Source organism: Squalius cephalus (assembly GCF_949319135.1).
Source record: "Squalius cephalus genome assembly, chromosome: 15".
NCBI lineage: Eukaryota > Metazoa > Chordata > Actinopteri > Cypriniformes > Leuciscidae > Squalius > Squalius cephalus.
The window spans coordinates 27,132,747-27,144,697 of record NC_137136.1 but is presented as its reverse complement, the minus strand read 5'-3'; the positions used below and the strand labels follow the sequence as shown (position 1 = coordinate 27,144,697).

The 11,951-nt window shown below is 36.7% G+C and overlaps 1 long non-coding RNA gene across 1 annotated transcript; it reads left to right on the top strand.

Annotated features, from left to right (window-relative positions):
* Positions 1-6,378: 6,378 nt before the first annotated feature.
* LOC307172737 lies at positions 6,379-11,289 on the top strand. The gene is made up of 3 exons (XR_013823753.1): positions 6,379-6,416; positions 7,874-7,907; positions 11,217-11,289. It is a non-coding gene; the product is annotated as an uncharacterized lncRNA (long non-coding RNA).
* Positions 11,290-11,951: the final 662 nt, after the last annotated feature.

The window sequence follows — 11,951 nt, the reverse complement described above, 5'->3', positions numbered from 1 at the left end:
AACAGGCCCACCCAAAACTTTTCTTCAAAAAAACCCCCAAAACGTTTAATATATTCTAATTTTGTCGAGAACTATAAAAAATCGTCAAGCTCATAATTTGTGCTAAAATAGTCTAAATGTTTAGTTTCAGTGCTCGAAGTGGGGCGGTACTCACCGGTACGCAGTACCGGCACTTCTACATTTTACTCTTAAGCGTACCTGCACTTTTTCTTGCGTACTGCTACTTCTCGCATGTAGCCGGTACCACTGACAGAAAAAGCATCAGTGTCACGCCCGTTACACATATACTTTTTCCGCACCATGTTAACAAGTTAGAGCTTTCACACTGCACACGGATGCGGTCCGGCGATCCGTTCCAGGTGCAGTGCGTATACAGCAGTGCAGAGATCGTTTCCGCGCCGAGTCTATTTCTGCTGTGCTGCACGCGCTGAATTAAAGTGCAGCGCATGGTTCGTGGTCAAAATTAACACAGAATGACATGAAAATATAATAATCTCACCATAAATTAATTTAATTAAATAAAATGTAGTAATCTCTCCATAATTGTATTTTTGGACTTGCAGACTTGGAGGAGTTCCGTTTCCGCACGCACGCACGCACGCACGACTTGTTTAAATGCATTTATGTTGTTAATAAATAACAATAAATTGTTGTTGTACCTGCAATGTCTCCAAGTTTCGTTTTTCACTGACAAATCGCCCCTGTATATTATTTTAATTATGCTAGGCCTACTTAAATAAGATATATAGCCTATACACAGGATAATCAGGGCCGGCGCGTCCAGCAATTGCCTAGAGCGGCACTTTTGTAAGGGCGGCAAAATGTGTGGCATTCGGGAATGAACAATTCACAAAATAGGCTATATGATTTGCTGAGCTGCCGCTGTGCCGCCCCACGCAGAGTGTGTACCCACTGAGCAAGCGACGTCTGTGGACGTACAAAACAGGTTGATATCAAGTCCGCCCGTCCAGGCCATGATCTGAACGTCCATTGACAGCCAGAATTAGTAAATTAATGACACTGAGAAATTATGTCCAATCTGGCCATAATCTAAACGTCCACAGACAGCCAGAACTAGTTCAGAAAAGACGTTCATACTGGCTATAATCTGGACTTTCGTTGACATCCAGAAACAGTCCATAAATGACGTGAATAAAGATGTCCAATCCGGCCATAATCTAAACGTCCACTGACAGCCAGAACTAGTTCAGAAAAGACGTTCATACTGACTATAATCTGGACGTCCGTTGACATCCAGAAACAGTCCATAAATTACGAGAATAAAGATGTCCAATCCGGCCATAATCTAAACGTCCACAGACAGCCAGAACTAGTTCAGAAAAGACGTTCATACTGACTATAATCTGGACGTCCGTTGACATCCAGAAACAGTCCATAAATTACGAGAATAAAGATGTCCAATCCGGCCATAATCTAAACGTCCACAGACAGCCAGAACTAGTTCAGAAAAGACGTTCATACTGACTATAATCTGGACGTCCGTTGACATCCAGAAAAAGTCCATAAATTACGAGAATAAAGATGTCCAATCCGGCCATAATCTAAACGTCCACAGACAGCCAGAACTAGTTCAGAAAAGACGTTCATACTGGCTATAATCTGGACTTTCGTTGACATCCAGAAACAGTCCATAAATGACGTGAATAAAGATGTCCAATCCGGCCATAATCTAAACGTCCACTGACAGCCAGAACTAGTTCAGAAAAGACGTTCATACTGACTATAATCTGGACGTCCGTTGACATCCAGAAACAGTCCATAAATTACGAGAATAAAGATGTCCAATCCGGCCATAATCTAAACGTCCACAGACAGCCAGAACTAGTTCAGAAAAGACGTTCATACTGGCTATAATCTGGACGTCCATTAACATCCCAGTCCATAAAAGACGTAAATAAAGATGTCCAATATGGCCATAATCTAAACGTCCACAGACAGCCAGAACTAGTTCAGAAAAGACGTTCATACTGACTATAATCTGGACGTCCGTTGACATCCAGAAACAGTCCATAAAAGACGTGAATAAAGATGTCCAATATGGCCATAATCTAAACAGACAGCCAGAACTAGTTCAGAAAAGACGTTCATACTGACTATAATCTGGACGTCCGTTGACATCCAGAAACAGTCCATAAATGACGTGAATAAAGATGTCCAATCCGGCCATAATCTAAACGTCCACTGACAGCTAGAACTAGTTCAGAAAAGACGTTCATACTGACTATAATCTGGACGTCCGTTGACATCCAGAAACAGTCCATAAATGACGTGAATAAAGATGTCCAATCCGGCCATAATCTAAACGTCCACTGACAGCCAGAACTAGTTGAGAACAGACGTTCATACTGACTATAATCTGGACGTCCGTTGACATCCAGAAACAGTCCATAAATGACGTGAATAAAGATGTCCAATCCGGCCATAATCTAAATGTCCACTGACAGCCAGAACTAGTTCAGAAAAGATGTTCATACTGACTATAATCTGGATGTCCGTTGACATCCAGAAACAGTCCATAAATGACGTGTATAAAGATGTCCAATCCGGCCATAATCTAAACGTCCACTGACAGCCAGAACTAGTTCAGAAAAGACGCTCATACTGACTATAATCTGGACGTCCGTTGACATCCAGAAACAGTCCATAAAAGACGTGAATAAAGATGTCCAATATGGCCATAATCTAAACGTCCACTGACAGCCAGAACTAGTTGAGAACAGACGTTCATACTGACTATAATCTGGACGTCAGTTGAAATCCAGCAACAATCAATGACTGACAGCCAGAACTAGTTCAGAACAAAATGACAAACAATATCTGTAAATTAATTAACTGACTGTTACGGACTATATCATTAACTGTTAAATTGATCTTGCTGGTCAGACACCAACAGGGTTCATGATGCACACATGACACATGGTGCTTTTAAGTCCTCCTGGGAAGTTTGTATTCATGAGGTTTTACTTTTTTTTTTTTTTTATGTTTTAAATTAATTTATGAAGCCACTGTAAAATTTATCATTAGCCTACATTTTATATTGTTATACTATAACACTGTCATATTTTGTGCAGGCATTAGCTTACTTCATCGTAAATAGAAAAGCCTGACAATGTAACTGCTAAATACCCAAGTATTGTGGTATTCCACAATGTTTCTCACTGACACACTCATAACTCGAGATTGTGGATTAAAGAAAATCCCAAGATTCCTACTCATATTTTCATCATTGTGGCTGCGTTCATGTGTGTTCAATTTGTAAATACGATCTTTATGATACTAGGTATGTCTTGAATGCATCAATAGCTCTAGTTTAGGGACAATCCATACAAACAATCTTTACTAAACAGACTGTCACAGTGAGAAGATTTTTGTCCTTTATCAATGCTAAAGGCCTAACCACTGCAGTTAACACCATGCTATTAAATAAAAGTCTGTAGACAAGTCTTAAGGTTAGGGTTAGGGTTAACCTTAACCCTTAATTTCTAACCCAGACCCGGTTTCACAGACAGGGTTTAGATAAAGCCAGGATTTGTCCTTAGTTCAATTTGGGTATTTAATTATAGCTTTTAAAAATGTGCCTTAGAAAAAAAAAACATTACTGGCATGCATCTTGAGACAAAACAAGATAAACATAAGATATGCCTGTACAAGTTGCTCTCAGGTAATACTGCTCAAACATGCATTTTAGTCTGGGACTACAGGCTTGCCTGTGAAGTGTGAAACCCGGGGTATTATGTTGTAACTTGTATGCCAATGTTACCAAAATGTTGCGTTGGACAGAGGATTAACTCTAAACCAACAGGTTGTGTACCAGTGCCACACAGGATGAAAAGGGATGTTGACATTATTAGGCATATGAGTGTTTCTAAAGGAAAGGTCAAGAATTTGTGAAAGTGTAAAAGGGTCATTATGGGTCACATGAATGTAACTGTCACCACCATGATACCAATTCATTAGATTTTCATATAGATCTACATACAGAATTGTATATGAATATATGCAGTGTTTGCTCTGTTTAATATACTGTTTGCTCTATTAAATTGCACTATTTCAGAACAGTGGTAAATAAATATTATATATGGTCAGTTACTGTAAGTTATTACAGTATTTTTAATCTTTCATTTTTATTGTTTAATTTTTAATCATGCAATGCAATGAAAAAACAATTTAACCAATTGATTAAATATAACAGCCAGCCTACAAATACAACCAAATAAATAGCACATACATAATATATATATATATGTGTGTGTGTGTGTGTGTGTGTGTGTGTGTGTGTGTGTGTGTATTATATTCATATTTTCCTGTAATTGCAATGTTGCCACACTATTGGCTGTCTCTCCTAGCTGTTTTGAGCATGATTGGTTATTCTCTGTTTATTCTGACTGTCATCCAGGAATCTAGCCAATGACAACTATGCGCGCCGCCGCCTTTACGAGTCAAGTTTGAATAAACGTCAGTTGAGTGAGTCGGTGTTTGCTTTGCTGCTGCGCGGGATCTTCCCTACTGTCTATGGGATCTTCAATATTTGCCTATTCTGTGGGATTTACATCGTTTAAAACATGGATTATTTTTCATCGGACTGCTAAATGTTTATTTTGACCGAGTTGCTGGGTGTTGCTGGATGTAAATGAAGAACAGGAATATGGACAAAGAATTTTAACAACGGACATATTGCAATCTACGGAAGGTAAAACTTTATTTTATACAAATTCTAACGTTACTAACGTTACATCAAGATAAAGTGTATTAAATTGAGAATCTAAACGCGATTAGAGCAATATTATTAGTGCATACGGTATTCCAATGTATTAATGTTATGTGCTGCTAGCATGTGTAAGTTAACTTGTCTAACTTATGATAAAAAATTAAACTCAGCATGGGAGCTTTACAACGAGTGAACTGAGAATATATTTTGTATCTTTAGACAGAAAGGAACTGTCACAGTCTTATACTATCTGCAAACTAGGCTTATGAATCTATTGATCGCGGGATGGCTAACCGATTAGTTAAATTTCGTAATAATATGTTTTGGAGCTGGTGAGTCAATTTTGCAAGCTTTTGCAAATGTCTCGTTATTAAGTAAAACAAATAACTAATATTGATGTGTATGTGTGTGTTTCCTTCATGATCCAGGCATTTGGGGAATAAATATTATCCAGCCACACGATGTTCAGATGCGGTGAGTATTGTCATAAAATGCACGTGAAATAGAGGCAGAACATGTGAAATAGAGGCAGAACATGTGAATCTGCTCAAATGCACTAATTCAAACCCTCCAGACAAGCTTTATCTTCTTGAGTTTACAGGCCTAGCTGACCCAAAACAAATGTCTTTCAAAATGAAAGTATTTTCAAACTTACTTTTGTGAAACACAAGAATTTTGGGAATAAAACAACTGTATTCATTGTAGCCTATGACAAAAATAAAAGGCATTTTTCAAGATATCTTAATGATGGTTCTAGATAAGAAACTCATACAATTTCGAACATATGGGTGAGTAGGCTAAGCTACATAATAAGATAACTTTTTTTTTTTTTTTTTATGTGCTGTTCTTTTAAAGGATTAGTTCACCTCAAAGTTGAAAATTGTGTCATCATTTACTCAACCTCAAGTTGTTTCAAACCTGTATGAATTCTTTCTTCTGCTGAACACAAAGAAATATATTTTGAAGAATGTCTGTAACTTGGGTAACTTTTTTTTCCTACTATGGAAGTCAATGGGACCCAAGTCTGTCTGTTTACCGACATTCTTCAAAATATCTTTCTTTGTGTTCAGCAGAAGAAAGAAATTCATACAGGTTTAAAACAACTTATGGGTGAGTAAATGATGACACAATTTTCAACTTTAAGGTGAACTAATCCTTTAAGGACATTTGCTAAATTAACCATGTTTTTTATAGTGTAGTAGAAACCATGTTTTTATGGTGGATTGATTACAATAATTTATTAAGTGAGTATAGGAGCAGTTTTCACTGCATATATTAATAAACTTTTAGAGTGCTGGCCTGGATAATTGTAATACGTAAAATAGAAAAGAGGCCGCACTATGCATAAACTTTTATTTGCAAAAATGCGTTTCGGCGCGTGCAAACTGATGAAGGCACGCGCCGAAACGTGTTTTTGCAAATAAAAGTTTATGCATAGTGCGGCCTCTTTCCTATTTTACGTATTACAATAATTTATTACCATTTGGTTAGTGTCGCAAAACAATGTTAATTTTTAGTAAGGGTTCTCCAGATTTATATAACACTTATGGAACATTAAAAAATGGTCCTATATGTTACGCGATCAATAATCCTATTAACACACTTTTTTTTTTTAAATATATTTTTAGATCAAGCATTGGACTTACGGAGCAGAATAGGCACCAACAGAGAAACAAGTCCATCACTAGTAAGTATCCACTGCAGTATCTGGTTACACTTTATTTCGATAGTCCACTTTCACTAACATGTCAACTAACTCTCATTAGAGTATTTGTAGGCTGTAGTAGACAGTCAATAGACTGGCAGGTTAAGTTTAGATGTTAGGATTCGGGTTAGGAGAATAAGTTGACTTGTAGTTGCCGAGTAACTTATAGTCAGTAGAATGTCTGTTAGGGGACCAACAATACAGAGTGTTAGCAAATATTAAGCAGACAGTCTACTAATACTCTAATGACGGATAGTTGACATGTAGTTGCAAAGTTACTTATAGTTAGTAGAATGTCTAAAGTGGACTATCGAAATAAAGAGTTACCCAGTATTTAAATCCGCAGTCAATTTTAAAGGCACAATGCACTCCGAAATTAAAAAATGATCTCTTTTTTTCTTCTCTCGTGCCATTCCAGATATATATCTGACTTTCTTTCCACAAAGATTTTTTGAAAAATTATCCATTATTGTAAGCCAATATAATGCAAGTGCATACGCCAGAAACTTCATACAGCCTACTCACAGTTTGCTGTGTTGTTCACACAAGATGTTTTCTGCACTTATCATGTGAGCTTTACAATGCTCTTGGACTTTTTCGACCTTCAGCATTTTGGTGTCTATTCACTTGCATTATTTGACACACAAACACAAGAGATGGATAATATTTCTAAAAGTCTAGTTTATTTTTTCTAAAATATGTGTTTTCATCTGAAGAAAGAAAATCATATACCTTTCGGTCGGCATAAGGTAGATAAAATGAAGGGGGAATCAGTTTGCTCTCCTTTACCTAGTATTATTTATAAACCTTTGCATGTGATTTAATAAATGTACAATTAAAGGGGTGTTCGAAGCAAACATCTAAATCCCTTCACAAAGAGCCCTTCCACAAAAGGGTTAGCAAAGGGGGACATGCATCTGATGGTAAATTAACTGAAGTCATTTTATCTTATAGTAATTTTATATTTATGGTAATGTGACCTAGGATGGCAAGTTCCTGTGTTTCATTTTAAAGTAGATATGGTGGAAGAGTTAAAATTAACATAGAATAATTTAGTTGTTTGTTTGGGTTTGCTATATTACACACATTTTCATCATACCGAAGTTCCATAGGTAAAACTTTTATTAATAGATGCGTTAATGTAACTACCTGCAGGGTTAAAAGAAAAGACGTCAAGAACACACAAACTTAAGGAACTTTTACACATCAACAATGTACTAAAAACGGAAGAGTTTTTTCTTTGTACAGATGACAACGTTATTAAAACGATTACCGTTTGGACAGATCCACTGTGTTAATCTACATGTTCCTTCTTTTGGTGATGCACATTTTTCTATCAGACATAGGCTAAGTTTTAGATACCAGACAAACGAATGAAATGTGACCCATGCTAATTAATTCCCCCCTTTTACCTCTCTCTTTTATCTTTCTGTGGTCAGGATCCATCATTCATCAGAACAGCTACCAAGAGAAGTGAGTATTCGTCCTCTACCTCCTTTGTCTCAATGTTATTTCAACACAATTGGTCTCCAAAGTACTATATGTATGTGTTTATATTAGGAATTAAGAAAATGTCATAATTCGATACAATTGCGATTTTCGATGCAAAAGCGATTCACAGTATGTAAAATGTAGTTACTTTTCCTATGTAGGAATTAGGGATGTGCATCTACATAACTGAGGCCGATACGATACGCATCTCGATGCATAGCCAACGATACAATACATTAATGATACATATAAGCAGCTGCCAGCTACCGATGCAATGCAATACGATTCACTTTTATTACGATCCGGTGCGATTCGATTTCGATACAACGCATTGCAAAAATATGATGCTATGCAATTCAATATGGTATAGATAGTTAAAGGGTTAGTTCACCCAAAAATGAAAATTCTGTCAGTAATTACTCACCCTCATGTTGTTCCAACCCTGTAAGACCTTCGTTCATCTTCGGAACACAAATTAAGATATTTTTGATTAAATCTGAGAGCTGATCACTCCTCCATAGGCTTCTAAGTGATTGAAACTTGCTGGCCCAGAAAAGTTATTAAAGAGATCGTTAATATAGTCCAAGTGACTCCAGTGGCTCAATCTTAAGTTTATCAAGCGACGAGAATACTTTTTGTGCGCAAAAACAAACAAAAATAACGACTTTATTCTACTATTCATTTCCTTCTCTCTGGGCCTCGTAGTGTTTTTGCGTAGCGCTTCTGTGTTGCACGTCATCACGCATCACACACATGACAAGCGTCGACCAATAGTGAGCATACGTGGTGACGTGCAACATAGACGCGCTACGAGCCGATCTTGATCAAGTGACACTGTTACTACACGGCGCTAAGAGATCCCCACTGAAGTAATAACATCGCTGCGAGATCTAGTGAGAAGCATTCATATTTCTCTGTTATTAACGGATCAAACAGCGCTGACGTGGAAACATTGTGCCATGAATGAACAATCCAGTGTCCACATATCAGCAACATTCACCATGGATTTACTGTAGTAAAACTAACTGTAACCATGGAAGTGTGGCAGGAATAGTAGGCTATAATGCTTTCAAGTTACATTACGTTGGTTTTATTTTGACATGAATAAAATTACTGCCCTCAAATGTTAATCTGAACTAAAATAAACCTTTGTTTATAACTACAATATTACATTTCATTTTTTTCAAGGAGCTGTTTTACATGCTTCTAAGAGTCAATTATAGCTTCATCATTCCTCAAAGTAAAAAAAAAATTCATACTTTATGATGTTACGTTTAATACAAAAAAAAAGTTAAAAATTTTAAATCAAGGAAATTTCTCTGGCATTTCTTTCTTTTTCCTGTATCGAAAACGTACCGAACCATGACACAAGTGTATCGTATTGAACCGAACCATGAATTTTGTGAACCGTTAACTTACACCCCTAATATGTGTGTGTGTGTGTGTGTGTGTGTGTGTATGGGGCTGTTTAAACCTGGCCACTTGATGCGTTTTCTCAGATCGGATAGCTATCTGTTTTATCACAACAATTCCATTTACACCTGGTCACATAAATGTGTTTTTGCAAAACGGATATAAATCCGATCTTCGATTCCCTCTCTATGCAAATTTAATGGCGTTCACGTCACCGAAAGCAACAGATATGAACTGCATTTTATTGATCATCCGTTAAAATTTCTAAATCAAAGACCACAATAAGAGAGAGAGGCAACAGCCCTGGTAAGATTATTTTGTTTCTTTACTTTTAATGATGATAACTGTGTGTTAAGCATCGGGGACTTACTTTCACTTTGATTTGCGATAGTTTGCACGTTGATTAATGAATAACGTTAGATGGTCAGCGGCGATGCTGCAGTATAGGCTGGCTATAACATGACATATACTGTAGCCTATAACATGCTCTCACACATTTATTTTAGAGCGTTTTTGGGAGGAGTAAAATTTACATGTGGTTTCAACAACCAGATGCATATACACTTGTCCAGTTTCTTCTGGAATGCGGCCCAGACCACCTCCTGAAGTGGTTTGAGCAATCAGATTCAAATGCGTCACGAATGCGTTTCGGAGGGCATTTACACCTGGTCTTTTTAAGATCATATAGCTATCCGATCACCAAAATCGCATGAAGTTGTAAATGGCACCTATACAGGTGCTGGTCATAAAATTAGAATATCATCAAAAAGTTGATTTATTTCAGTAATTCCGTTAAAAATGTGAAACTTGTATATTATATAGACTCACTACATGCAAAGTGAGATATCTCAAGCCTTTATTTGTTATAATTTTGATGATTATGGCTTACAGCTTATGAAAACCACAAAATCAAAATCTCAGAAAATTAGAATATTACATGAAATCACACAGTAATTACACAGTAATCCCATGGTCATTGAACCAGGTTTTGGTTATTTTGGCAGTGTGGGCCGGTGCAAATCCTGCTGGAAAATGAAGGAAGCATCTCCATAAAGCTTGTCTGCTGAAGGAAGCATGAAGTGCTCTGGAAATGTCCTGGTGGACGGCTGCGTTGAGTGGACAGCACAGTGGACCAACACCAGCCGATGACATGGCTCCCCAAACCAACGCAGACTGTGGAAACTTCATACTGGACTTCAAGCATCTTGGATTGTGTGCCTCTCCATTCTTCCTCCAGACTCTGGGACCTTGGTTTCCAAATGAGATGCAAAATTTGCTCTCATCAGAAAAGAGGACTTTGGTCCACTGTGCTTTATTAGATCCAGAGTCAACGCAGCCGTCTACCAGGACATTTTCAGAGCACTTCATGCTTCCTTCATTTTCCAGCAGGATTTGCACCGGCCCACACTGCCAAAAGAACCAAAACCTGGTTCAATGACCATGGGATTACTGTGTAATTACTGTGTGATTTCATGTAGGCTAATATTCTAATTTTCTGAGATTTTGATTTTGTGGTTTTCATAAGCTGTAAGCCATAATAATCAAAATTATAACAAATAAAGGCTTGAGATATCTCACTTTGTATGTAATGAGTCTATATAATATACAAGTTTCACTTTTTTAACGGAATTACTGAAATAAATAAACTTTTTGATGATATTCTAATTTTATGACCAGCACCTGTATGTGTGTGTGTGTGTGTATGTATGTGGAATGCCTTATATCAGGCTTGATGTAATTTTACTTGATTTGTGATTTATTTCATTGAATTGATTCGAGTACTCAAATTTTCAACTATGTATCTGCTATAAGCTAAACCACAACAGTGGCATTTGTATTTATTTATTTAACATGTGGATTTTTTTGCTTTGATTGTAGCTGCTGTCATGAAATGGGACCCAGCTGCAACAGAGGCCCAAATAAAGTCTGTAGCCGATCATCTGAAACTGCTTGCTGCTATAAATGAAGCTTGTGAACCTTATAGCAGCCATATTTTGTTAATTGTTGTGTTATATTGTTTTAACAACATTTTATAGATTATTTAAATGGAAATTGTGTTAATTTACAACTTTACTGTTCAGGCTTTTAAGTTGTATTGTGTTAATTTATACTTTAGTCTTCCGGCTGTTAAGTTTTGGTCCAGCAGAACAAAATAGTAATAAAAATATATTTTGAGATTTCAATAGTTGATTTCTGGGAGTGATTAGTTTGTTTTACAGGAAAATGGTAAGCAGTTTATTACAGTTATATTGTTAAGATATACAAATGCAAGTATATACACTACACATTTATTCAATTGAATATTCAATATTATCAATATTCTTTAAAATCTTATTTAGGTCTATGGTCTGTGTGTCTGCAGTTTCATGACACGAAAACCATTAACAATGAGTAACTGGGTTTTTCTCAGTGAGAACTAGCTCCCTCACTGCCACTGTTTTGTAAATATTTGTAAATATTTTTTTAAAGTTGGATCCTTGAAAAATGCACATATAGGATTTCCATGTCAGTATGGGTCTTTAACAGACTTTGACATTTCTAATACAGATAACACGTCTTTTATTCTGAATGCCTTTAGATGTCTAACAATTACGTCTGTAGCAAGTCTTTACT